The 27598-nt window shown below is 42.5% G+C and overlaps 1 protein-coding gene across 16 annotated transcripts in view; it reads left to right on the top strand.

Moving 5' to 3' along the window:
* The window catches only part of DCLK1 (doublecortin like kinase 1), a 383845-nt gene that overhangs the window by 152579 nt on the left and 203668 nt on the right, over nt 1-27598 (top strand). The gene's annotated exons all lie outside the window — the stretch shown is intronic.

Here is a 27598-nt window from a genome sequence, read left to right as displayed (position 1 = left end):
TACAAATACACTTATAATTTATATAATTTTTATGAGAGCACATTACATAGCAGTAAGAAACATTTGGCTGGGAAAAGGATAAGACTTTAATTGTTCAATATTTTATAATTGTTGATAGCTTTTTCTTTAAAAAAAAATCACATTCTTCCATACATAATTCCACATGGGAAAACTTTTACATACAGTCTTATGAAATGTCTGTAGTAAATTAGCATATTTTAAATCAAAATTGAAAAGAATTGGTTGAGTATAACAGGAAAATGTTGATTCATGAAAATTTGTTCACTTGAGCAGCCATCTGAAAAATAATTTCAAACGTTCAACTGACTCAATTTGAGGTGGCTAAAATATAAATGAATAATTTTCAAATAGTCTTAGACAAATATTTTAAACTGATAAATTCAGAATGCTTAAAATAATTATTAACTTATAGTCTTTACAAGAAAATAATTATAAACTTTAAGCCATAAATAAAATTTATTCCTTTAAGTTTGCATTTATATTTAATTAAAGAAAATAATATAGAATCAGTAGAATATTTGTACAAAAGGAGTTTTATATGTAGGAGATGTGTGTAGACTCAGTTCTCGGGGCATGCATGACAGTTAGTTGTAATGTTCCAATCATAATTTTGTGGTGTAATCATTGGAGTGGAAGAACTGCCCTAAAAGCCTTAGCATTCTTGCTCACATACAGGGGATTGTTCTGTTTAGTAACAGAACGTAAAACTTTCTAATCCATTACGTTTTCCTGGCAGTGGCAGAAGTGATGACCAAAGATAAACCACGCACTTCCATCATCAGTGTCAAATAGACTGAAAATTGCCAAAATCCTAGAATTGACCTTCTGTACCTGGGAAACTGAATCTTCTAGTTACTAATGATTCTCACAAGTCAGAGATAATGGGTCAGTGTTGCAAGAATTTTCTTACAACAAAGTTGTGTGTGTGAGATTGGGGGCGGTGGTTAGGGTGGTTGGGTATAAGAATAAAATGAACAGATTTTTGTATAGAAAACAGCTGAGTAAACAATGTACCCTGGTGCCTGGCATGGTACATAAGAGGGATCGCTAGTAGTCTATCATTGTTAGTGACGCATTACTGTAAATATATCATAGCAAGTATACCGTAGCAGGAGTCAGTTTCAGAGATTGAGAATACAATTAAATACCTACTGTAAAATGACAGTGAACATCATTTAACTTTTTAACAAATCTGAAGTCATCTTTGGCTGATAGGATACTCCAGCGTAATTGCTACAACAGTAGTTATGGAGTTAGGTATTTTTATAGATATGTCAGTTAAAGAGAATTCTGGTTTTCCAGGATGTTGAATATCAAACTATACAAACTGCATTGGATTTTATTTAATTCCAAAGGTTGTGGACTCTCCTGATTGTGTTCCATTCTATCTTCATCAATCCAAAATGACATTCTGTTCATGATATTCCATTTTCCTATGTCTAGCCTTGGAGTTTTGTCTTTGGTTACCTAGAGATAATGATAATTGTTTTCTGAAGGGTTGTGGAAGTTATTATCCATGTATAGAACTTGCAGCTTGGAGATATTTATATCTGGAGCTCCAATTTTGCATCAGAATTTTCTATGACCAGTTTTAAAGATTGAGAATACAATTAAATTCTTATCATTAGTAGCTGCCTTCTCCCTTTTTATTATTTCTAAAAATTGTATTAACCTTTTTCAAAAGATTTCAGCTTCACTCTCACTGGCATTCATGTGTTATTTGATCAAGCTTCTTAGTACTCACTTTCTGAAGGTGTCAGGCAGTTGCTGGTATTTTTCTGTAAGGCAGAAAGAACAACGTTTCTGACTTTGTTGGATATTTTGATTAGAGCTGCTCTGTCTAATGTGGTATCCACCAGCTACAGGTGGCCTCTGAGCACTTAGACTGTGGCTGGTCTGAATGGAAATGTGCTATAAGTATATAATAAGACACCTGATGTCAAAAGCTTCATACAAAAAAAAAAGAATATAAACTATTTCTACACTTTAATGTTGATTACATGTAATAATGATATGATTTTAGATATATTGGGTTAAATACAATAGATGATCAAAATTGATTTCATCAATTTCTTTTTACGATTTTAATGTGGCTGCTGGAAGATTTCGAGTCACATTTGTAGCTTAAACATTATGTTTCCAAGAATATCTCTGGTTTAAAGAATAATGGAAATTGCTCTGTTCAGCTTTGCGGAGAAAGAAGAGTAAAACTCACGCATTTACCTCCTTCGTGCATGTCCCTTCCCTGGCAGGCTTCTTTGGTAAGATGAATGTAGAGAAGAGGAAGTCCTGATAAAACAGTTTACTTGTTAGGTAATTACTGGTCATGCCTTTCTTTTCTACCTTCCGCCTATGTTCAGTCACTCAGCCTGATTTGCTTTGTTTAATTACACGATTGGAAAGGCTGCTTTATAAAGGAGGGGATGGAATCATTGGATCTTTAGGGCTGCTTTTAATGATGAGCCTTTGACTGTTTAATCATTACTAGTTGACTCATAAGACTGGGAAGCATGATAGCAGAAGAGGAATACAGAAGGTTAAAATATGGTTAAATCAAATATAAAAGAAACTATATTTCAACCTACTTCTACTTTTGCTTCAATTTTTAAACCTTTTCCTTAGACCCTAGATACCAACACAAACTGCAGGTATCTATGAGTTTGAATTAGACGTGTGAAACAGTAATTGACCAGATCAGTACTTTTAGCTACTTTAACATGAAATGTGAATTTTACCTATCATTGACCTGAGTATTTATATTAATATCTGTTGGTGAGGAAGGCATCTAGAAGAAGTAAATTGCCCATGCTCTAGTTTATTGGTTGCTGTGTAGATATCACCCAAATAAATGTATGAAAGGTATTCAGTGTCCTAACTACTGAGTGGTTTGCCGCCAAAGTGAACATTCAGATTTCTCAGTCCACCTACTGAGACTTTTAGAAACATGACAGAATGTATATGGTTATGAGGGACCGTTTTCAATTGGTATTTTTCATTTGTAGTCTGAATACATACAGTGAACCTGAACTAAGCAGTAAGGGAAGTTGGATCAAAAAATATTTAGAAAGAAAAGTCACTACCTTTGGGGATAATTAGCCGGGTGTGGGTGAGAGAAAGGCTTGGTAGCATTGGCTGCAGGGTGAATGCTGATGCCTTTTACAGAGTACAGACTGCTTTAAGGGGAGCAGGATTAGAGAAAGATTTGCGACAGGCTGGGTTTTAGGAATATGGGGATCATAAAATCACAGAAGCTCTGGGTTGGAAGAACACTTACAGTTCATCTAGTCCAATAATTTATGTTCATATTGGTATTTTAATTTCATATGTATTAAATATCTTCTCTTTCCATAGCTCTCTGCCAGACACTAGAATCCACCATTGGGGAAAACAAATTTAAAACACTGTCTCTCATTCAAGGGTTTTATTTCTTAAAATGCTAGATTTCTGAGGTTTTCCTGTAAAACAGCTTTGGAGGACCTTCCTTCAGCACTAAGACCTGTCAGTAGGGAGGAAAGCAAACATACGGAGTCATTTGCCCTCCCGCTGAACAGAAGACCTTCAGAAAACACAGGCTGCAAACACACTGCAGGTGAGAGGTGGCACTTCATATTCCTAAAGAGATTTGGAGGATGTTGGGGTAATTAATCTTCATTAATGTATTGAGTATCTGCCATATGCCAAGAGTTGGGAATATCCTGCTGAATGAACAGGCATCGCCGGCCCATGGATCAGATATAGTCACATAACGAGATGTGTGAGTGTGTGTGTGAGAGAGAGAGAATAGTTGGACATTAGAATGTGGTAGGAAGAAGCAGTGTTTGAGCTAAGATCTGGAAGATGAGAATCTGCCTGCATGTGATATCTTCTGTGTGTTGTTGAAAAGGCACAAGGTTGAAAACATGAGTTTTACTTGAAAGAACTATCCTCATGAGTCTGCCGTTGACATGTAAACATCCATTTTCTTTTAAAAATGTTAATAATCTAAACATGTTATTAAATAATTTCATTATTTTTATCAATAATATTTATTCTTTCTAGACGCTAATTTTTTCTGCAGAGTAGTAAAAAGACTGAGAATTATAATCAGTTTATACCTGACTTACCTGCTGCTTCTGTTGTTTTCTGGTAACCATAAGAGATTGCAAATGTTCATTGTGATGATCGTTGTGCAACTATAAGTGTGGTAAAATTCATCGAGTAATTAAAAATCGAGTAATAAAAAAAGCATTTGCATCGAAATTGCAAATGCTTTATTTTTGTTTTTTCTTTCCTTCCTTCCTTCCTCCTCTCCCTCCCTCCCTCCTGCCCCACACCTGAGGTTCCCAGGCTAGGGATCAAATCAGAATTTCAGCTGCCAGCCTACGCTACAGCTTAAGGCAACACTGGATCCTTAACCCACTGAGAGAAGCCAAGGATTGAAACCACATCCTCAGAGACAACGTTGGGTCCTTAACCCACTGAGCCACAACAGGAACTCCTATTTTTTAATTTTATTTTTTGGGCCAGGCCAGGGATCAAACCTGCACCACAGTTACCTAAAGTGCTGCAGTGACAACACCAGGTCCTTAACCTGCTGTGTCATGAGGGAACTCCTGCAAATGTTTTATTAACATTGCTCCTACAAGATAACTTTTCTGAAAAGAGTGTATCAGGATTGATATTCAAATTCATTAGTCCTTCACAGATTATTAGCTTACAGTCCTGCTAGAAGCATTTCAGGTGTGACAAGAGAAAGTAAACAGCTCATTTAAAATTTCAAATTTAGGAGTTCCCGTCGTGGCTCAGTGGTTAAGGAATCTGACTAGGAACCATGAGGTTGTGGGTTCGATCCCTGGCCTCGCTCAGTGGGTTAAGGATCCGGTGTTGCCGTGAGCTGTGGTGTAGGTCGCAGATGCGGCTCGGATCCTGCATTGCTGTGGCTGTGGTGTAGGCCAGTGGCTACAGCTCCGATTAGACCCCTGGCCTGGGCATCTCCATATGCCATGGGAGCGGCCCAAGAAATGGAAAAAGACAAAAAAAAGGAAAAATATAAATTTAAAATTATAGCTATAATTTAAAATTATAAATTCAGCAAAGTTGTTGCTTTCTGAAATACATCTCTGAAGAAGAATGCAAAATAAGCTTTATTTGAGCTGTGAAGTCTTTCAAATGACAGGAATTAAAGTTGTCCGTTCTTTCAAACATGCGTGTTACGATCCTCAGCTTTCTATAAATATTGAGATGATTGGTGTTAAAAATAGTATCCAGGAGTTTCTGTTGAGGCTCAGCAGAAACAAATCTGACTAGCATCCATGAGGACGAAGATTCCATCGCTGGCCTTGCTCGGTGGGTTAAGGATCTGGCATTGCTGTGAGCTGTGGTGGGGGTTGCAGTCATGGCTTGGATCTGGCGTGGCTGTGGCGTAGGCCAGTGGCTACAGCTCTGATTTGACCCCTAGCCTCAGAACTTTCATATACTGCAGGTGCGGCCCTAAAAAGACACACAAAAAATAGTATCCATTATTAGTTAGGTGATTAGAATTGATCAAAATTGCAATTAAGTACGATTGGAAATATTTTAGTTCATGAGAAGGAACCTACATTTATATGTGGATTTTCACAGTAATGATTTTATTAATTACTCATGAAGGATTGCCTTTGCAGTATAGAAGATTCAAGGTTTACAAAATGACACTCAAAGTAATTATTCATAATTTCTTAGAATTCAAAGATAAAAATACACTGAATAGGGAGTTCCTGCTGGGGTTCAGTGGGTTAAGAATCTGACTGTAGCGGCTTGGGTTGCTGTGGAGGTCAAGATTTGGTCCCTGGCCTGGTGCAGTGGGTTAAAGGATCCAGTGTTGTCACAGCTCGTATTCATCCCTGGCCCAGGAACTTTCATATGCAGCAGGTGCAACCATAAAAAAAATACACTGAATATGACAATTAAATATTGTGTTAAATTTTCTTTTATACCAAAAGTGATTGGATGCACATGCTGTTTAGAACAAATCTATGTCATTAGTTATTTGAAGGTAGTAATCACTTATAGTTTTAAGTTTTGATGGTTTTTTTAGTTGTTGTGGTTGCATTTTCCCTCTTCAAGAATTTCTTTATCCATGAGTGGTATGGATTTGGAAAATAGTCTAAAGGAAAGATTATTTGAGAGTAGAATGTATCCAGTACCCTTCCAGTAGGGGACACATTCCAAAGCCCTTTGTTCACTGCTCTTCCTTAAGTCTCTTTAGACCCTTCCAATGTTGATTCATCTCCACTCACACCCCCATCATGTTCTCAGGATTCACAGAAAGAGTATGTCTGGGGTTTTGCTTAGAAACATGAAGGGTTTGAATAGAGATTTTTGCAAATCTAAGACTGGATGATTCTACCTTCAAATCTGTATTAATACAGCCTTGCAGCCCATGAATCATACTCTAGAACATTGAAATTGCATTTGGGGACTGAAGCTTCTGCCTATGAAATAATAAAAAGTCTGTCAGGCTTTATTGAATAAGAAGGGACTCTTGGCATTTATGGGTTTGTTATTCATGACTTCAGGTGTTTGAATGTGTTCCCAAAGCTTCCTGATACATAGTAATGTGAGATTGCCTTGAGGCCCAGCCGGAATGGTAGGCAATCAATCCGTGATTTTACTGGGCAGCAACATGCCACAGGGCTGACATGGAACCTTGCTGGGTACCAGGCATCCCTGTCTTCTCAATTCCCAAACATGCTTCCTTTCCCCGTGAAGTAAAAACCTGCTTTCTTCATGTTAACGTGTCATCACCTGAAATTAAAAGCACTATGGGAAGCTCCCAGTGTGGTTCAGCAGTTAACGAGCCCGACTAGTATCCTTGAGGATGTGGGTTCAATCCCTGGCCTTCCTCAGTGGGTTAAGGATCCAGCATTGCTGTGAGCTGTGGTGTAGGTCACAGAGGCGGCTCAGATCCCATGTTACTGTGACCGTAGTGTAAGCTGGCAGCGGCACCTCCGATTTGACCCCCAGCCTGGGAACTACCATATGCTACAGGTGTGGCCTTAGAAAGCCAAAAAAACAAAAAACAAAAAAACAAAAAACCACTATGGATTTGAAAATAATTATGTTGTGAAACTAAGCGCAGGAAACAGCAATGCACCACATTTCCAAATTTCCAGATAATCAGTTAAACAGGGACTGAGATAGATTCTTTTACATACACATGGTCTTATCTGAGTTTCATAGTATTGTCATTATTCCAGTTTACAGATGAAGAAACGTCATCTCAGAGACTGTACCTTGCTTGGCTGGGCTCGGCTAGCTTCATGCACCAAACCCAGGTCCCCTGGTTCTAAACTTTCTACCCTTTCATCTTCCATAATCACTCCTACATCGACGTCACTTCAGATAGGAGGTTCGTTGCCCAAGAAGTTGAAAGTCAGTTTCTCAGCGGTCGAAGTGAAGTAATTTTGTTCTCCACTAAAGCGACTGCTTTTGGCTCTAACTTCTTCTCTGCCCTCACCTGGGAAGCCCTGCCCTCCAGTGCCTCTTCTTCTTGGGAAGCTGCTCCGTGGTTTTTGCATAACAGACACAAAACAGTTTCACTAGAGGGCCATGAATTGTTTAAAACAGCAGTGTAAACATGTATACGAATCTGCTAATGCCATGGTACAGTCGGTCGTGTTTCTTGCTTTATTAGATACGGTCCCACATGTGGATGTGGCTTTTGTGGTCCTTCCTTGTTTCATTTCTCAGTTTAAACCAGAGGTTCCCGTAGGATTTCTCGAAACAATGTCTGTCTATCTTGCCCCCCTCAATACCCGCCCCCCTTCCTCGACTCCCTCCTGCTTGGCATAGTTCCCAGGGGACAATGTGCCCGCTTTGGGCTTTCTTCCTTTTTCTCCAACCCATGATTTCTCTAAACGTTTCTGGAAAATCCAGACTTCCTTCCCCTCCTCCAGCCACACAGGAGTCTGTAAGGTTGTCCATCGTGGTCGCTTCTGCTCTTCGCCACCTCCTAGGCTGTGCAGTCGGACCGTTGGCTGTGGAATGCGTCTTTTCTGGCATCCTTTCATAACAATTTCAAAAGATGCTTTCAGAATGATAGTAGGTATCTTTATAAAAGCACCTTGCCATCGTTTTAAAAAGAAATTGAGGGCCCGTTGGTTTACGGCAGTCTGTAAGTTTCATGTGTAAACGTTGGGGACAGCGGTGTACACCGCGGTGTGCTCGTCCCCCCACATTTCATTTCCATCCCTCTCCGGTACTGTTGACCCCTTCACCCATTTTGCCCGCTACTCCTGCGCCTTGCCCTCTGGTAACCACTGCTCTGTTCTTGGTACCCACGTGTTTGTTGAGCACTTGACATCCTTTTTAAAAGATGCTTTGATCTTCGACCTTTACAAAGAAGTCAGAAATCGTTTGACATAGGCTTTTGGTGATACAAAGTTATGTGTTGAGTTTTGGTTGCCTGTGATGCTCACTATCTCATTGTCTCCTGGCCTCCTGAAAGGAGAGGGATAAGATGTGATCACTGCCTTTGGGCATTCTTTTCTTTTTGCACTCGCGTTTGTATGCACTATGCTTTACGTTGGAATAAATCTCCTTTATCACATAATCAGTTATGGTTTTACATACTTACTCCTAGCCAGTACTTTTTTCTTTTCTTTTCTTTTCTTTTTGTGCTTTTTAGGGCTGAACATGCGGCATATGGACATTCCCCAGACTAGGGGTTGAATCGGAGCTATAGCTGCCAGCATATACCATATCAACTTGGGATCCGAGCCACATCTGTGACCTACACCACGACTCATGGCAACGCCGGATCCCCGGCCCACTGAGTGAGGCCAAGGATTGAACCTGCCGCTCTGGGGACCTACACCACAACTGGATTCGTTTTCGCTGTGCCACAATGGGAACTCCGTAGCCAGTACTTATAAATTATCATCTCTAGAGTTCCTGTCGTGGCTCAGCGGAAACGAATCTGACTAGCATCTATGAGGATGCAGGTTCAATCCCTGGCCTCGATCATCGGGTTAAGGATCCTGCATTGCCGTGAGCTGTGGTGTAGGTTGCAGATAGGGCTCAGATCTGGCGATGCTGTGGTGTAGGCCACCAGCTACAGCTCCAGTTCGACCCCTAGCCTGGGAACCTCCATATGCCACTGGTGCTGCCCTAAAAAGACAAACTTCTTGTGTAGATTTTATAACATGTATGGAAATTATCTTATTTAGAGTCTCTGAATATAGGTGTGGTTTTTTGAATGTGTTTTTTTTTTTTTTTTCTGTTGAAACATGTGGTGTTGCAGTTAAGTTCTCTTGGGTTTAACGGTCTCTTCTTACTGGTTTTATGCTCGTTTTTCAACATTTCGGCACCACAGTTTTCTTTGTCTAAAAAGATATTAATACTTAGCAGTTGTTGTGATCATTATGTTAAACACAGAACCTGCCATCTGTAGACAATGAACAGGAGCATTGTTGCTATTTAAAACTAATGAGCAATTCTGTTCCTCTCTTAGAAGCACGAATTTTATGTTCTCTTTAAGAAAACATGAAATTTTTGGCTTTCTTGGTCTATCTTTTCTTCATCTGTTTTTAACCCCTCAGCCTTTATCCCTTCTCTGTTGATCAAATATTTATTGAGCTCCTACTCTGTGCCAAGTCCTATTTTAGACTTTGGAGATGCAGCATCGCCTGCTTTCATAGAGCTAATATTCTAGAACTGGTGTATGTAACTCTTTCATCTTTGTAATTTTTTAAAAGTTATTTGTATAAAGTTCTAGGAGCTCTGTTGTTAGGTAGTCTGTGGAGACCCAAATGTAATGGAATAATTTGGTGACCGTGCATTGAATTATTAGAAACAGTTCAGAAAAAAAATCGGGTGAAGCTGACTCTCTTGCAGGAGTCAAAGAAGGACTCATTATTAAGGCAAAATATCAGGGAAATGTCTTATTTTTCATGGTTTTTCATAGTTAAATCTTGACCTTTTTCACTTCTCTTCACTATTAATACCATTTAAAAAATTTTTTTGCAGAATAATTGGGAGCTATTGTTTTCTAGAACAAACAAAACCTTATTATAAAGTTAACCCAAAGGCATAAGATTTGATTACTCATTGCTTTTTAATGAGTGTACTTTAATTTTTAATTGCAAAGGCAATTGTCTTATATTAAACAATATGAACATCAGAAACTGCAGATAATTAAATGTTAAAAATCATAACTACTCACATAAAATCTGTTATATCCTTCCAAACTTTTCAATGCACCCATATATCATTTTTTTAAAAAAACAGACTAGTATACATATAGTTTTGTAACTTTTCCACCTGTCAATGTATTATGCAGTTTTTCATGCCAACCTTTGATATTCTTAACATAATTTTAGGGGGCTTTATATTTTTATATAGATCTAACTTACTTTAGTTTGTCAGTACACTATTGTTACCTATTTGTTTCCAGTTTTTCATTCTTATAAGCAGCCTTGCCATGAATTCTAGTCCCATAGCAAATACTTTGTATATCCTCAGATATTTCCTTCTGACAGATTATTACAAGTTAAATCAGATAAGCTTTTCATGGTTTTTGTTATATCTCATAAAACTGCTCTCCACAGAGATTTAAAATTTTTACTTTTCTCCAGCAATACATGAGATCATGTTTCTCCAAACTCTTGATCATTGAAGGAATGGCAGATAGACATACGCACACACAGAATTGGGAATGCAGTTCTCATCACTCCCTTCCTAGTCCAGGAATTCTTTCTTCATGGCTTTTTGTGACAGAGCCAAGTCTTCAAGGTCAATATCTCCTCCCTGGTCTTCAGGGTTGAGCTCTGGGAACATTCAGAGCCTGGAAAAGTGAGCTCATAGTCACCAGTGTCACATGGAATTGATCAGAATCAGTTTGGCATCAGAATGTTCATTCACTAGTTTATACAACTGGTTTTTCAGTACCAAATGAGACCAGATTGTTTAGACAGTTCTGGGCAGAGAGCTGAGGATGAGGTGCTAGCCTGCCTGGGCTTCCCTGGACCATACCCACCTGCTCTGGTCACATGGCGAGGAGAGGGTGAAGGAGCAGAGGTTGGTGGGACCTGTCCGGATAATGCCTTCTCTGCCCCTCAGGGTGCAGCTAGAGCTTTCCTTGGACTTGGAATTGTTCCCTTTTTTTGATTATTTAAGAACTCTTGGTCGTGTAGAATTTATAATTAATTCAGTTTATTTTTCACAGAATTTAAAACAATAGATAATGAAATTATGTAGCTCCAAGGATAGATTGCTGAAAGTAGCGACAGTCCTGAAACAACACATGTGCACACACATGTGCACCCAAACATACGCATGTGCATATACACATGTGTAAATGAGCTAAAATACGGCATTTTTCTACCAACGTCAATATTATTTTGTCATTATTTCTCTTGTGTGCCCCAATTTAAAATTACACTCAAATTTTCCATATTTGTTTATTGCTTAAACTGTTTCATTGGAAGGAAAAAAATTAATATAACATTAGCATTTCAGTGGCTTTTCAAATCTTGAAAAAAATAATTTGCAGTCTCTTTGAAAGAGTATGTTGAAGAGTAAATCTTAGCGCCTGGCTCTACTGATTATTTTAGAATGTGTTTCAAACTCATTTTCTAGCATGTATTATTCTAGCATGGGTTTTTTCTAGGCTTTGCCAGAAGAAATCCTTTTTTTTTGGCCAGTCCTGCAACATGTGGAAATTCCCAGGCCAGGGATCAAACCAGGGCCACTGCAGTGCCAATACGAGATCCTTAAACTACTGCACCACAAGCGAAGTCCAAGAAATCCTTTGACTCAAATTAGATGGTACCAAATAGAAACTTAAAACTATTTAAAACATTTAATAGTTGTCAATACATTTAATTGACACATTGTACTTGTTTTGGAATATTTATTTGTCACCTTACTTGCTAAAGAAAGGATAGACCTTGAAAAGACCAAAAAGCCTATGCTTGTATATTTTGGTTTTTGCCTAAACTGAGCCTTGAGCTGGTATTGCCAAGAATGAATATTGGCTATTTCTTTTCACACAATACACTTAGTTTTATGAGTATAGCTATTGTCTTGAAGGAGATATTTTTCCCTCCAGCTTCATCATACTTCTTTTAAAAGGGGATAAGGTGGATCATCAAAGCTAAACTGGTTCTTTGTACAACAACAAAAAGGCAAGAGTGCATCCAGGCTTCATCTAGCTGATACTGAAAAGAAACCAAGCAAAGCTTCCAATTAGCTTGATTTGAACAATGATGTGCTTTCTTTCCCAGTTAATTAAGAGAGATTCAATAAGATGCAGACCGTGGGTTTGACCTTTCATCTTTTAAGAAAAAAAGAAATTACCCCTGCCAAATCAAAACAAACTAAAATGAAAGCCTTGTTTTGAGGTCCTGCAGAGTAATGAGTCTTATGGGTTTTTTAATCTCTTTTTAAAAATAGTCTTTCTTGGTCTTGTAACTTGAGTACTTGTAGCGTACACAGCGTGTTTCATGGCACACATCTTCTCCATGTAAAAACCCAAGGTTAATGAGATGTCTTCTAGCAAGCAAGGGCTGTTTGCTAGAGGATCCATACAATCTTGGAATGTCAGAGATGGAGAGGACCAGGTGAGGAATCTGAGGCCAGGGAAGTGAGATGACCAGCATAAGCTCGCATCAACCAAGAAGGTACTGGAACTTCATCTCCTGATTCCTGTTACAGCTAGTTCTTCCCACAAAGTTCTGTGCTTTGATGATGCTACAGGAATTTTTGTTGGTTCAGAAAGGTGGCACTGGGAGTTCCCATTGTGGCTCAGCAGAAATGAACTGGACTGGTATCCATAAGGATGCAGGTTTGATTCCTGGCCCCCACTCAGAGAGTTAAGGATCTGGCATTGTTGTGAGCTGTGGTGTGGGTCACAGATGCAGCTTGGATCTAGCACTGCTGTGGCTGTGGAGTAGGCCAGCACCTGTAGCTCCAATTCGATTTCCCTAGCCTGAGAACTTCCATATGCCACAGGAGCAGCCCTAAAAAGAAAAAAAAAAAGGTAGATATTCTTTGCTATTGAATGTTTCTTTAGCATTGTGTTTTTTTCTGCTACTGAAGGATCACTTACGTATATGTATATTTTTATAACAATATGTAGGATACATATTTAGCATTAAAAGTACAGGTTATGTAAATAAAATTCATTTTCACTCATTCAGTAACGTGTACTGAGTGTCAGCGGAGTGCTAATTGCTGGCAATAACAAAGCACATGATACATGATCTTTGCATTTATATGTGGGAAAAAGATTCAGGGATTTTGTTGTTTTTTCTTTGTGAAAACGATAGTTTGATTCACATGATGTGGTTATTCTTGATGGCTTCATTTAATTTATGATGTCTGGATTCCTCAGTAGTGCATTTCAGATGACCCTCTAAAGACTTCGAAGTTAGGTTACTTGTAGTAATTTCAGGAATGATAGATAATGGTATATAAATAGAGTATAATGCTAATTTAGGTAATGATATTTAAAGGTAAGTTCTTTTTAGATATGAAAATAGGGCGTCTTGTCTCCATGCTGCTTTGCACATGAGCGTTCTTGCAAGTCATACAGCCATCAGGTTGCGGAGCCTGTGAGGCTTCAGTGCTGGTAGCTGCCAGTCTGACTCCACCGGCTCAAGCCGTAACGGAAGCCTGGATTCCTTCCTCCTCGCCATCCACGGGACGTGCCAGAATCTGTGCTGGGAGCTTGGGGTCCGAAGAAAGCTGACCTGTTTCTCCCCTTAAGTTGTGAACCTTTAGGACCCCCAGACACAGAAGACGGCAGAGAGTAGGGTCGGCGCGGAAGAGGGCTCAGGCAGGAGGGCTCATCCCGAGGTGGGAGGGTGGGGTTTCTGATAGGCACCTGTGGTGTATGTGCGCCTTAGTTTTTGCCCTGAGGATTAGATGGACGACCTGAGGCAGGCCAGGTGCTCAGAAGAATGTAGGGGTGGTCTTCAAGGTTGGGTGTGATGTGGGGACAGCCTTTGTGTGACTTGAAGCTTACAAAGACCAGGTACAAAGACTGGGTTCCTTCCTTTTTCAGCCACTTCAGGGAATTCGATACTTTTCTCAGCATCACTGTCCCAGAAGCAAAAGCTGTGCTCCCTGGAGTTGAAGACATTTGGGGGTAGAAGGGGAGATTTCAGCCATGATTGTCATTTTTATACCAAAAATAAAACTTAGCTCTGTAAACAGCAGCCTAGGATGAGCTCCTCAGACATCCTCAGTCCAGCCACCCCTTGAGAGGGGAGGGAAGAGTTTGCTACTCCACACAACAACACATCAGGTAGCTGTAACAAGGAGAAAGGAATTTATTTTCCTACTCCTGTTTTTAAATTCCAGCCTCATATCGGCTCTCTGTTTGTGACAAGAAAAACAAAGCCAGGAATAAGGGAAGTCAGAAGCCTCCGGATAAAGGCCTCGTCTCCCTGACAGCAGGTGGAAGAGGGCAGTGTGGTGCTGGGCTGGAGGTTCAGGGGTGGTGTTTCTCGATTTCAGAATGTCCTTGAAGGGATCGAGGCAAAGGATGACAAGGGCAAAAGGCTAAGGCCACCGATTCCGCCACTGATGTTCGCCCTAAGAAATGGTGTTGGTGACATTTGGGAGGTCTGGGAGGCTCAGGTGCAGCTCCCCGAGCTGTGGTGACTCTGTGGTGACAGCTGTGGTTTCCTGGTCCTCAGTCATGCCCAGCGAGTGCCATGCGCCCCACCAAGGCTTGTGTTGGTAGCAGGGCTCTCGGTGGGGGGGGAATTGAAGAATCATACCCAGAAATCAGAATCCTTTATCACCATTAAAATCAAACGTGTATTGTTCCCATCTCCTTTGATGCCTAGGACATAGGACATGATCAATACATTTGAGGTAAAACCTTGAGGGATCGCAGCCTCTTTGACTGCCGCTCTTCCTACATGACATGTTTTCTTTCATTCATCTGGAAATAGTTTGTAGTTGCCTCTAAAAAAAAGGGGGGCATTTTTTTTCTTTTAAAGCATAATCCCAATACCATTACATTAAGTAAAAATTTAGAAGTTTCTTTTGTAGCTCAGCGTGTTAAGAACCCAACATAGGCTCCATGAGGATCCGGGTTCAGTCCCTGGCCTCACTCAGTGGGTTAAAGATCCAGTGTTGCTGTGAGCAGGGATGTAGTTGATAGACGCGGCTTGGATCTGTGGCTGTGGTGTAGACCGACAGCTGCAGGTCTGATTTGACCCCTAGCATGGGAACTTCCACATGCCGTAGGTGCAGCCATAAAAAGAAAAAACAATTAATAGTAATCTCTCAATGTGCGCACTGTACCTTTAATAAAAATATTAATGATTTATTAAAAAGAACTTATGAGGGATTTTCTTATAAAGCTAGTTTGATGATGCATCATTCATTCATGCAGCCGTCATTAAATGCGTGTTCTGTCAGGCCCAGTTCTGTATGAGTGGGTGCAGGGAAGACCCTCTTCAGTGTATAATCACTGAGTCCTGATGAAGCGCATTGAATTCCTTAAACCCTTGATGATACTATTCTGTCCTCCTTTCTAAGGTTTGTAACTTGATGTAAGCCCCCAGCACCCTTACCACGTACAAAAAATAGGCTTGTTATCGCTTTGGTTCAGCAGATGTTGACTGGATGGCTACCAGCTGCCCGATTGCTTTCTCTGGGGGAAAACGTTAGCCTAAAGGATAAAGAGGGAGGGAAGAATTGTTTCTGGTTGTCCAGAGATCAAGGAAGAGTAGAGAGGATGAGGAGTGGAACAAGTGGGGTACCCCTTCCTTGACCCCGACATTTTCAGTAGAGTCTCTGATGATCACAGAGAAGCCAGTCAGGGAGCAGACCAATCACAGGTAGGTAAGAGCTGTCTAAAAGTGACTGGTTGTCACCGGAGATGAGGCTCACAGGGGCCCAGTTGGTTGTCAGGTGTGCAAGAGAGACGGGAGATCAAGTTTGGGCTGCTTCCAGTTAAAAAAAAAAAATCCAACCTAAAATTCAAGATGATGGCATTTGCCTAGGGCTGGAGATTATGAAAAAAATAAAAATAAAAAAGGTTACGTGAATGAGGGATTCTCTGGTTGCTATGGAAACCATGATTAAAATAGCCAATCACAGGGCTGGATAGAAGCCGTGACGCAGCCAGTTGACAGGACGGCAGGAGGATGAAATGGAGAAGCCTTTGGTCAGAGAAGATCTCAGAGTTTGGTATTGAATAAACATGATGATTCTGAGTGGTTGCAGTGGAGTGAAAGGAAAAGTGATAGAATTGAGGGGCTGGAGAACTAGGCCAAAGCGAGTGTTCAACCTTCAGCACTACCATGATACCCCACCCTCCCCCTGCCTTTAAAATGGGAGATAAGAGAAAAGATTAGAGGGGATGATATCTAAGTTTTGTTTGGATTGGGGCCTGTCTTCATCAGTAATATACCAAATGTTTCCTCATCATTAAAGGAACTTGATCCAGACAACCTGTGCTCATATTCGGTAGAGAGAATCATGAGATCATTGAAAATGGACTGTCCTTGGTTTTGCATTTGTATATGGGTGTGTCTGATCTTGGAATTAATTTAAATTCACAGATTTTTATTATTTTATCATTTATATATATATATTTTTACTGTACAGCATGGTGACCCAGTTACACATACATGTATATATTCTTTTTTCTCACATTATGTGTTCCATCATAAGTGACTAGACAGAGTTCCCAGTGCTACACAGCAGGATCCTATTGCTAAACCATCCCGAAGGCAACATTCTGCATCTTTTTACCCCAAGCTCCCACTCCCTCCCCTTCCTCCTTGGCAACCACAAGTCTATTCTCCAAGTCCATGATTTTCTTTTCTGTGGAAAGTTTCCTTTCTGCTGTATATTAGATTCCAGATATAAATGATATCCTATGGTATTTGTCTTTCTCTTTCTGACTTACTTCACTCAGGATGAGAGTCTCTAGTTCCATCCATGTTGCTGCAAATGGCATTATTTTGTTCTTTTTTATGGCCAAGTAGTATTCCATTGTGTATATATACCACATCTTCCTGATCCAATCATCTATCAGTGGACATTTGGGTTGATTCCATGTCTTGGCTGTTGTGAATAGTGCTGCAATGAACATGCGGGTGCATGTGTCTTTTTTATATAGAGTTTGTCTGGATATATGCCCAAGAGTGGGATTGCTGGGTCCTATGGTAGTTCTATGTATAGTTTTCTAAGATACCCCCATACTGTTCTCCATAGTGGTTGTACCAGCTTACACATTCTCACAACCAGTGCAGGAGGGTTCCCTTTTCTCCACAATCCCTCCAGGCCTTGTTATTTGTGGACTTATTAATGATGTCCATTCTGACTGGTGAGAGGTGGTATCTCACGGTAGTTTTGATTTGTATTTTTCTAAAAATCAGTGATGTTGAGCATTGTTTCAAGTGCTTTTTGGCCATTTGTACATCTTCTTTGGAGAAATGTCTATTCAAGTCCTTTGCCCATTTTTCAATTGGGTTGCTGGCTTTTTTGCTGTTGAGTTGTATAAGTTGTCTGTATATTTTAGAGATTAGGCTCTTGTCAGCTGCATCATTTGAAACTATTTTCTCCCATTCCCTAGGTTGTCTTTCTGTGGTCCTTTTGGTTTCCTTTGCTGTGCAAAAGCTTTTCCGTTTGATTAGGTCCCATTGGTTTATTTTTGCTTTTATCCCTGTTGCTTTGGGAGACTGACCTGAGAAAATATTCATAAGGTTGATGTCAGAGAGTGTTTTGCCTATGTTCTCTTCCAGGAGTTTGATGGTATCTTGGCTTACGTTTAAGTCTTTCAGCCATTTGGAGTTTATTTTTGTGCATGGTGTGAGGGTGTGTTCTAGTTTCATTGATTTGCATGCAGCTGTCCAGGTTTCCCAGCAAAGCATGCTGAAAAGACTCTCTCCCTTTTTATGTTCTTGCCTCCTTTGTCCAAGATTAATTGACCACAGGTGTCTGGGTTTATTTCTGGGTTCTCTATTCTGTTCCATTGGTCTGTCTATCTGTTTTGGTACCATTACCACACTGTTTTGATGACTGTGGCTTTGTAATATTTCCTGAAGTGTAGGAGAGTGATGCCTCCTGCTTGGTTTTTGTTCCTCGGAATTGCTTTGGCAATTCTGGGTCTTTTGTGGTTCCATATAAATTTTTGGATTGTTTGTTCTAGTTCTGTGAAAAATGTCGTGGGTAATTTGATAGGGATTGCATTGAATCTGTAGATTGCTTTGAGTAGTGTGGCTTAAATTCATAGATTTTTAATTTAAAAGTCCCAGGAGAGAGAAGCTACTCTGGAAAAGGAGTGGCATTTTCCGTCCTACATTTTACTCAAAGCTTTGTTAAACTCCTTTCCTAGTGAGGATCTCACACACTTGGGTTGTGGGTGTTCTTTCGCGTTGCCTGTCCTGGCCTGCCGCTGCTCGGAAGCAGTCTCCCTCTACTACTTGCCCACCTGGGACTTAGTCAGAAATGCCAGTGTGTTCTGTCAGTGATTGAGGAAGAGGAAACTTTTTCATTCTGAATGGTAATTTCATTCTGAATGATCACCACATTTGACAGGCTTCCCAGATTGTCCCTCAACATTTGAATTGGCCTCAGTAAAAATGAAGATAAAGGAACATTTATAGATGTTAACAAGTTCGTATTCATTCTGGTTTTGCTAATAAAATGAGTAGAATTGATATCCTCCTTTTCATTCCCTGAATTCTTTTTTTTTTTGTCTTTTTGCCATTTCTTGGGCTGCTCCTGCGGCATGTGGAGGTTCCCAGGCTAGGGGTCGAATTGGAGCTGTAGCCGCCGGCCTACACCAGAGCCACAGCAACGCAGGATCCGAGCTGCGTCTGTGACCCACACCACAGCTCACGGCAACGCCGGATCCTTAACCCACTGAGCAAGGCCAGGGATTGAACCCACAACCTCATGGTTCTTAGTTGGATTCGTTAACCGCTGCGCCACGACGGGAACTCCTGTTCCTTGAATTCTTTTCACTTACTTTCTTATATTTTGGTGGTGTCTATCTCATTAAGATTGCCTCACATTAACAAGGATATTAAAAATGTATAACATTAAATGTAGTAATAAAATAAACTTAGTTTATTCAAATATTAAATTACTTCCCCCATTGAATCCTTTTAGACATAGGCAGCTACATTTTTTTTTTTTCTTTTACCTTTTCTAGGGCCGCTCCTGCGGCTTACATATGGAGGTTCCCAGGCTAGGGGTCGAATCGCAGCTGTAGCCGCCGGCCTACACTAGGGCCACAGCAACGCAGGATCCGAGCTGCTGCGTCTGTAACCTACACCACAGCTCACGGCAACACCGGATCCTTAACCCACTGAGCAAGGCCAGGGATCAAACCCTCAACCTCATGGTTCCTAGTCAGATTCGTTAACCGCTGCGCCACAATGGGAACTTCTAGGTACCTACATTTTATCTTTCCAACATGATACTGGAAAAATGAGAGGATGTTGGCAATTGGATATGAAAAGGTGCACAGTTATCACTGAATGTAGAAGTTCTATTTCCTTGGTTTTATTTTTCCAGGGCAGAGGTTTAGGAAGAAACTCTTATCACTACCAAGATGCTTCTGAAAACACTTGGAAAAAAAATTGCTCATAGCATATGCTATTTGATAAGAATTTACAAACTGCTCTTCATAGCTTTCTGGATTTGTGGCATATCTGCCTTTTCAAGTTGAATGTGCTACAGTTATAACCTGTGTGCTTTTGAAGGGATCTTAAAGATGGGCCATTTCTTACTGCCATCCTCTTTGTCTTTCATTGCTGATTTATGTCAATTGCCTTTAAATGCATTGTGGTTTGGAGGCAGTGGATAAGATAGCAATGCCATCGCACACACTGGTTACTTAATGATGCAACTGCTTGAAAATTTTAGAGCCCATAATAGCTTCAGGTCAGGTTCAGAAGTTCATGTACAGCACCAGGCATTCGAAGGCTGAATCAGAGCCTGAGCTCTGACAAAATAATGCCACATTTGTCAAGCCTGGACTTGGGCAGAAGCTGCTGGAAGCCTCTTATTCATCTAAGCCAATCGCTGATAATGAAGCTTGAAGAAACATGAAATACTTTTTCTAAAGAAACAGACATCTTTACCAGTTGGCTGCCTTCTTTTATATAAAAGGGGCAGGCTGTCTTGCAAAAAAATTGCCACCTTATATTAGCTGAGAGTCTGTATCCTTGCAGGCTGATGCAGCAGTATTTTATTAGTTAAGAATATGTGGCTTGAGGTCAGTTGAGCATCATTCTTTCAAGATTTTTCTTGTGGGCTGTGATTGACGACTCTGCAGTGTGGGGAGCTTACAGAGAGAAAAGCAGCTTCAGAAGAACCACTTCTCTGCTTTCCTGCTTGCATTTTATATAATTCTCTTGACTCCTGCCACAAACACTTTCAGTGCTCACAGATTTATGCTACATGGAACATTCCAGAACAGCTGTGTAGCTGAAATACCTCATTCGAGCATGAGTATTACAATTTTTAAAATGTGGTTCATTCCAAAGTCATCATGCCTTCAAATCTACCCCTTCCTGTGGCTTATTTTATTTTATTTTTGGAGGCAACATGCTACTCGCCTCCTCTTTCTTCTTTTCAAAGGCTTCCTAATACTCGTTCCAACATCTCGAGAGGATGTTTTAGAGATGAGAGAAAAGGACTGGAAAGCAGTCTGAAGTGTTCTGAGAACTAGACAAGGGAGCCAGTCCCCAACCCCGTTCTTCCTGCCTTTCATATGCCGCAGTCAGCTCTTCAAAGACGTCAGCATTGAAACCGGGAAATGAAATACGGGGACCTTATTCTCACACATTGCCCGGCTCCTTTTCCTGAGTACCCTGAGAAGGCAGCTGAATCAAGTCCTGTGATACCTGCCCAGGAGGCCGTCCGCCTAGGTCCTTGGGTTGTGTCTCTGAAGCATCAGGTGATACATAGTTCTGGTTAAATTGTGGCTAGATAGTGGTCTGATGACTGTTATCAGAAATGTGGATGAATCCCTCATGTGTGTAGGACTTGGGAATTGATAGCAGAGTCACTTAGCGGCTCCTCCCAACAACCTGGTAACTGAAGACAAGGGGGTTAGCACCCCATCACCCCCGTTGTTCAGATGTGGAAACTGAGGATGCAGGTGCCATGCCTTCCCTGAGGTTTCACAGTTAGTAAGAGACAAATGCGAAAAAGCCGTGCCTGCTCCTGTGCTTTGCCTGTAGTCCCTGTTGCTTCCTGCCAGCTGTGAGCAGAGAGAGGATTGTAGGATGAGGTGCCTGCTCTTGGAGAACTGAAGGTCAGCTTGAAGAGACCGAAGAGAGATAGGAGAGCAACAAAGACGACTATCGCGTGGCCATTCGAGGAACTGGATGCGCGCCCCAGGGGACGCCTCCTGTAGAAGTTTCTGAAGGCAGGGGGCAGCAGAAAAGGCTTTGAGGAAGAAGTGTCCTTGAGCTGGGTCCTCCAAGGAGAATAGGTCTTAGGTAAGAGAGCAGAAGCTGCCTGAGCAAAGGGATCACAGAAGCAGGTGTCCGGGGTGGGGGGCAAGCTGAGTGTGTGAGTTTATTGGACTCACATGTTACGTAAGGAAGTAATTAGAAGCATGGTTGGAGGGCCAGAATGTGGAGGGTCTTGAATGCCTGATTTGCACTTTATCCATTAAATAGTACAAGGATATTGAGAGTTGTAGAGCAGCAGAGTCATGTGTGTAATTGATGAGATTGGAGATACCAGACCAGGGAGTGTTTGGCCAGTACAATTCATAAAGCCGGGGAATTGAGATGAAGGATTGGACCACCAAGTATCACAAAGGAAAAATCAGAGTTCCCCTCGTGGCTCAGTGGAAACGAATCTGACTAGCATCCATGAGGACGCAGGTTCGCTCCCTGGCCTCGCTCAGTGGGTTAAGGATCCGGTGTTGCCATGAGCTGTGGTGTAGGTCACAGACGTGGCTTGGATCCTGCATTGCTGTGGCTGTGGCGTAGGCCGGCAGCTACAGCTCTGATTAGACCCCTAGCCTGGGAACCTCCATATCCTGTGGGTGCAGCCCTAAAAAGCAAAAAAAACAAAAACAAACAAACAAAAAAAAAAAAACAAAGGAAAAATCAACAAGATCGGGGGGCGGGGGGAATGAAAATAGTGAACATGTAATTTTTTTGTCCAACACAGAGGTCTTCCTAGGACAAATGCTAAACTGGTCAGGATGCTGAGATACAGGGCTAAACTGGGACCATTCTGGGCCCATTGGACCTAGGATCATACTGGTCAGTAAAGATGCTCAATCAAGTTTTGAGACTGGAACAGGCATGATGTCATTGGCAAGAGAAGGAAAGCCAGCAAGGACACTAGACTGGGGAAGGGCTAATGATCTTGGCGTTGTCTTTGCGTTGACAGCAGGATGTCAGGTGGCAACATCCAGCGGAAAGTGACAGACGCATGAAAGTTGTCTGTAAATCCTTCCAATTTCACTTTTCATTTCTCCGTGACCTCAGACTCAAGGAGTGTTTCTCTTAAGAAAGCAGGAATGTGCTTTCTTCCCAGCATTGCCGACATGTGGCATTGTAATGGGGGAATTTCGAAACTTGAGCCTGGATGGCCTGCCGGGAACGCGGCATCCGTGTGTCTTCGTCTTGCTGAAGCGAGGCCGTGCTCACTTCCCCCGCAGCGAAGGGGATGATTTAGTCTCCGGAATGGATTCAGGTTGCTTTGAGTTGCAGAGCAGCAGACTCAAATGTTGGCTGTCACCTGTTAACCGTTGAGGTTTTCAGGGGGAAGAAGTGTGGGCTAGAAAAGCAGGCGTGTGGGAGCCAAATTATTGTCTGTGATTTAGTTGTAGATGAGAAGGAATCTGGCCGTTTGTTATTGGTGGGGTGGCCTTGAGACCTCTCAGAGGGGTGATTAAACCAAGATAAATTCAAGTTAGTGAAATCTTAATACCTGATTTTCATGATTAGAGATGCCATTTAGGTTTTTCTTTGACATTTTAGATGATTTATGTAGCATTTTCCAGGCATTCAAAAGAAGCTTTATCTGTACTACATTTAAGATCTGCTTAGCTTTCATTCCAAATAGAGGAGCAGCCCATTACGTGAGGTTAGAATTGGGCAGGCAGTTTTAAGCTCATGAAACGTGCTTGAACCAGACCTGGATTTTCCAAGAATTGGAAATTTTCTCTTGCCCCCTCAGGAACCCAGTTCATGAGGAAAACAGAAGCAATCCTACCCTTCACAGCAGTTTTAAAACATCCTTCTGCATAGTCAGCTTTTTATCCTCTAGGCCTGCGCGGTAGACATGATGTCTGAGGGTCCATCAGCTTTTAAGTAACTTCTTGAAATACTCAGAAATCTCTCCCTAAAGAAAAAATTCCCAGCGTTGGTTACCTGTTTCAAAACCAGCAGAACCCAATAACGTATGACATCTTCCTTGGAATGCAAGGTGAGCTTAGAAACCATCTGTCCTGACTTAATCAGGGGTGGTCAGTGAGTGCAGTCAGCTCTACCCAGGTGCTAGAAGGAAACCAGAGATTTCCAAACCCAGCACACACCTAAGGCTATAGATTCTGTGTCTAGGCGCTAGAGGGAGAAGCCGTGCGTGTTAGACTGAGAGCCATGGTCTCAGAGTGCAGGACCGGTGCCAACAAGGCGTGAGGATTGGCCAGGAAGGGCCTCGGAGAAAAGGAGCCTAGGGGCCTTGCAGCAGGTGGACAGAGGGACCATCAAAGCGGAGAGCAGGGGCCAAGGAGCCAGATGCCTTTGATGTTCGAGGGCACTGAAGAGTGTCCCTTCTGTGTGTTCCGAAGTCCTCAGAAACACGAAGGCTTTATTTTTGATTTTTCCCTTTTTAGGGCCACACACGTGGCATATGGAAGTTCCCAGGCTAGGGGTCAAATCAGAGCTGTAGCTGCTGGCCTGCACCACAGCCACAGCAACGCAGGATCCAAGCCATGTCTGCCACCTACACTACAGCTCACCGCAACACTGGATCATTGACCCACTCATTGAGCAAGGCAGGGGATTGAACCTGCGTCCTCATGGATAGTAGTCGGGCTTGTTACCCTTGAGCCATGACAGGAGCTCCCTGGAGGCTTTTAGAGGATGCTGGCTGGCCGTGTGCCCACCTTGGCCAAGTGTGAAAGGTGCTTTCACTCTGAGTAGGAAAAGAGGTCCATTTCCTTTCCTATCTGTTGCCAAATATTTTCTGTTTCTTTGAGTACATGGAAGTATATTGCTGACGTCTAAACCCCTTTGCTTCTTAGAAGTGGTCCCTAGCCTTGATTTATTGATAACACTGCTGAGCTCTGGAAAAGCTTGAGCTGCCTTTAAAAGCTTGAGCTGCCTTTAGTACTCCTCCAGGGCAGGATGTGGGAAGGATTGTTTCAAAATAGGCGTGGCTGTGGGGCTTTGATATTCCAAAATATAGGTCATGAATAGATGCCATGATTTTCAGTATCAGAAAATATATTACATACAAATACTCATTTTTTTTAAAGAAACTTGTATTTTGGTATTTAGTATTAGCAGTTTGCATTCTGATATTAAATCTACTTTATATCCTTGGGGACAATTAATGCATGGCCTTAAAAGGGTGAAACATAAATGTATTTTCCTCTTGTTACAGTCTCTTTATAAGAATGCTGCCATCAGATATGATTTTCATGTTTTTACTAGACATATATGAAAGGCCTAATTAAGATGGGCTGCCCCAGAGTTGTATTTTTTTTACAAAGGTAATTTATGAATGTATACATTTGTGTGACTGAGTCATTTTGCTGTACAACAGAAATTGGAACAACATTGTATATCAACTATATTTGAATACAAAATTTTTTTTAAATAGAGAAAAAAAATTAAGGAATTTATGACATAGGCATTCCCCTTTCCTAGTTCAATGATTACATCTGGCAGCTGTCAACTCTTAGTTTATCATATGTAAGTGACTTTTTTTTCTTTTTGTCTTTTCTAGGGCCACACCCGCAGCATATGAAAGTTCCCAGGCTAGGGTTCTAATCGGAGCTGTTGCCGCCGGCCTACGCCGGAGTCACAGCAACGCCAGATCCGAGCCACATCTGCAACCTACGCCACAGCTCAGGGCAATGCTGGATCTTTAACCCACTGAGCAAGGCCAGGGATTGAACCCACAACCTCATGGTTCCCAGTCGGATTCTCCAACCACTGAGCCACGACAGGAACTCCCTAGAAGTGATTTTTTTAAGGTTAGAAATTATTTTCTTCGAAGATGAAAAAGTCTGCATCAGGGTCACACTCTGAAATTCTAAAGTGTGTGTCTTTACAATAATCAAATTCACATAAGCTTTTCTGGTACTTGTATTGTAAGGGGGTTGTTTTGAGGAGGGGCTGGGGAAATCAACTCAGATAAGCGAGGCACTTAGCGGGCATTGGAGGGAATGCAGATGGCGTGGATGCTGCACCCCATTGTCCTCTCAACTGTGGGATGATTCGTAAAGTTCCTGACTCATCGTATGTGGGAAGTTCAGATTTTCATTGTGGAAGATGTGCTTGCAGGCAGGAGAGAGCCAGTGCCGATGGCTCTTAAAGACCCAGCGTTGGCACCTAATCCTTCCCGGCCGTGTGCTGTGATGCCGCCTGTGTGGGGTTCTGGGCGGCTGCACTGAGGCCCGTCTTCTGGGCGACAGCCATGCCCTCCCTGCAAATGAATAACGGATGAGCTGTGGGTGACAGCTCATGGTTCTGGGTGAAATCAGAAGCTCCCTGCAACACGGGTCCTGCGCCTTTGTCATCTCCACGGCACCTGCTGTTTATCAAGCCTCGCTGGTGCTTCAGAAGACAGTGAGAAGTAATGGGGATCTGGAACTTCGGGTCAGCTGTGGACAAATCCGGGGAAGGAGGCGGGAGGAGTAAAGGGAAGGCTGTCCGCCTGTGGTGGGGAAGCTCTAAGGTGTTCGGTGGGATTTTCATACGTGCTAAAATAAATATCAAGCTGTGAGTTGTGAAGCAGAAATAACTGAGTTAATACCCCCCACCCCCACACTCGGACTTGGCGCCTGGGTGGGCAGCTTGGTGACCCAGTGCTCCGGCGTCTTGCAGGTGGTGTTCCTGGGATGCAGGGTGAGGGCTGGCGCTGGTGGCTGGAGCACTGAGAGCAGCTGGCAGCACAGCACTGGGACAAAACAGGCTCCTCGGCCTCATGCGTGAGCGACACATGTTGCCTGCAGCCTGGGCGCCTTGTCCCCGCTGCGGGTGCTGATGTCATCTGGTGGCTCTCACACTCAGGGGCTGGTCCTCTGCTGCGGCTCAGCCGGGGTGCGGGGCAGGCCAAGCCACCGGAGCCCTGGGGACAGTGGTGCCCCCGTGATGGACGGAGGGGGAAACGCAGGGGCTGGCTGAGCTGGGAGCTGCTGGGAGAAAGAGATGTGATGAGAAGAGGCAGGGAACACCCCAAAGCGGGGCCTGGAAGTAGGTCCCTCGGGAGGCTGGCATCACCAGCGTGCAGTCAGCGGCTCAGCCTGGGGACCCCGGGGGATGGGGGGCTGTTCTCCACTTGAGTGGAAGAGAAGTGGGAAACAGTGAGGAGACCATACCATAAAAGCTCTAGAGATGTTCAGACACGGGAAATAAATTAGAAAAGTAGCTCTCCATACTGGCATCTTTGGCCTTGGAAGCCTGTAGTCTGGGGGAGAAGAAGCGAGTTTTATAGACTTGGATTCCAGCTTGGATCCTGGCTTCCGGCCTCATCGCTCGGGGCCGGTGAGACGCTGTCTCGTAGCCTCCTTCCCCTTCATCGCTAAAGAGACGGGCTGTGACCTCCTCTGAGTCATTTACGAGATGAAATGAGACACTGCGTATAAAAAGGTTAAGCCCAGTGCCTAGCCCCTCACTGCTGTGAATCAATAAGAACAGCGTTTCTCTTTGCCGAGACGGTGTCTTAAGTCTCCCTGTCCTCCGAGAAGTGGAGCAACGGATGAAACCTCAGTGGCTGCAGGAAGCAGCTTGGACCAAGCAGATCCTGTAGGATGCACTTTGCAGGATGGTTGTGGCCCTTTGGTGACCGTGCAGCTGAGCTGCCCCCTCGTTTCTAGGGGACTCTGCTGGGCATCTTGGCCCAGCTGCCTAGGGGTGCAGGCCCCTGGAGGTGTGTGTCTTCTGTGGTCATGTGAGAGGTTGTTGGTTGGCCGTCTGTGTGCACATCCCCGACTTAAGGAGACATCACCAGCAACATTTCATTCAGAACCAGCCTCCAGCTCTGAGCTGACTCGTTTCTCACCCCTTCCTTGGCTCAGGTGGTGAGAGCACAGGGAAAGAAAGGCAAGTCATTTTGAGATTTTTGAAGGCAAAGTATCATTAGGAAAATGGAGCTTTCATAAAAACATTAAACTTTCTCCTTGCAAACATAAGTGATTTAAAAAAATTATCATCCAGACTCCCTTGAGGCAACAGACCCTGCCTTCGTACGGTGCTCCCCTTTCCTCTTTGGGCACCCCCTTCATGGGTCCTGTGCTTGGATCCATCGGACTTGCCCTCGCTGGCTGGTTTACCTGTTGGAAAACCAAGGGGTGGGTTCCTGACCGTGTTGCCTGCTGCTTGCGGAAGGATCTTGGTCTGCTCTGAGGATCAGGAGGCTCCCAGTGGTGTCTGCT

Source organism: Sus scrofa, chromosome 11, assembly GCF_054392235.1.
Source record: "Sus scrofa isolate SSC_HxYL_T2T_F1_AM1 chromosome 11, Sscrofa_HxYL_maternal_Yorkshire_Landrace_v2.0, whole genome shotgun sequence".
NCBI lineage: Eukaryota > Metazoa > Chordata > Mammalia > Artiodactyla > Suidae > Sus > Sus scrofa.
Note: the sequence above shows the minus strand (reverse complement) of the source record. Positions and strands in the feature narration are given on the sequence as shown.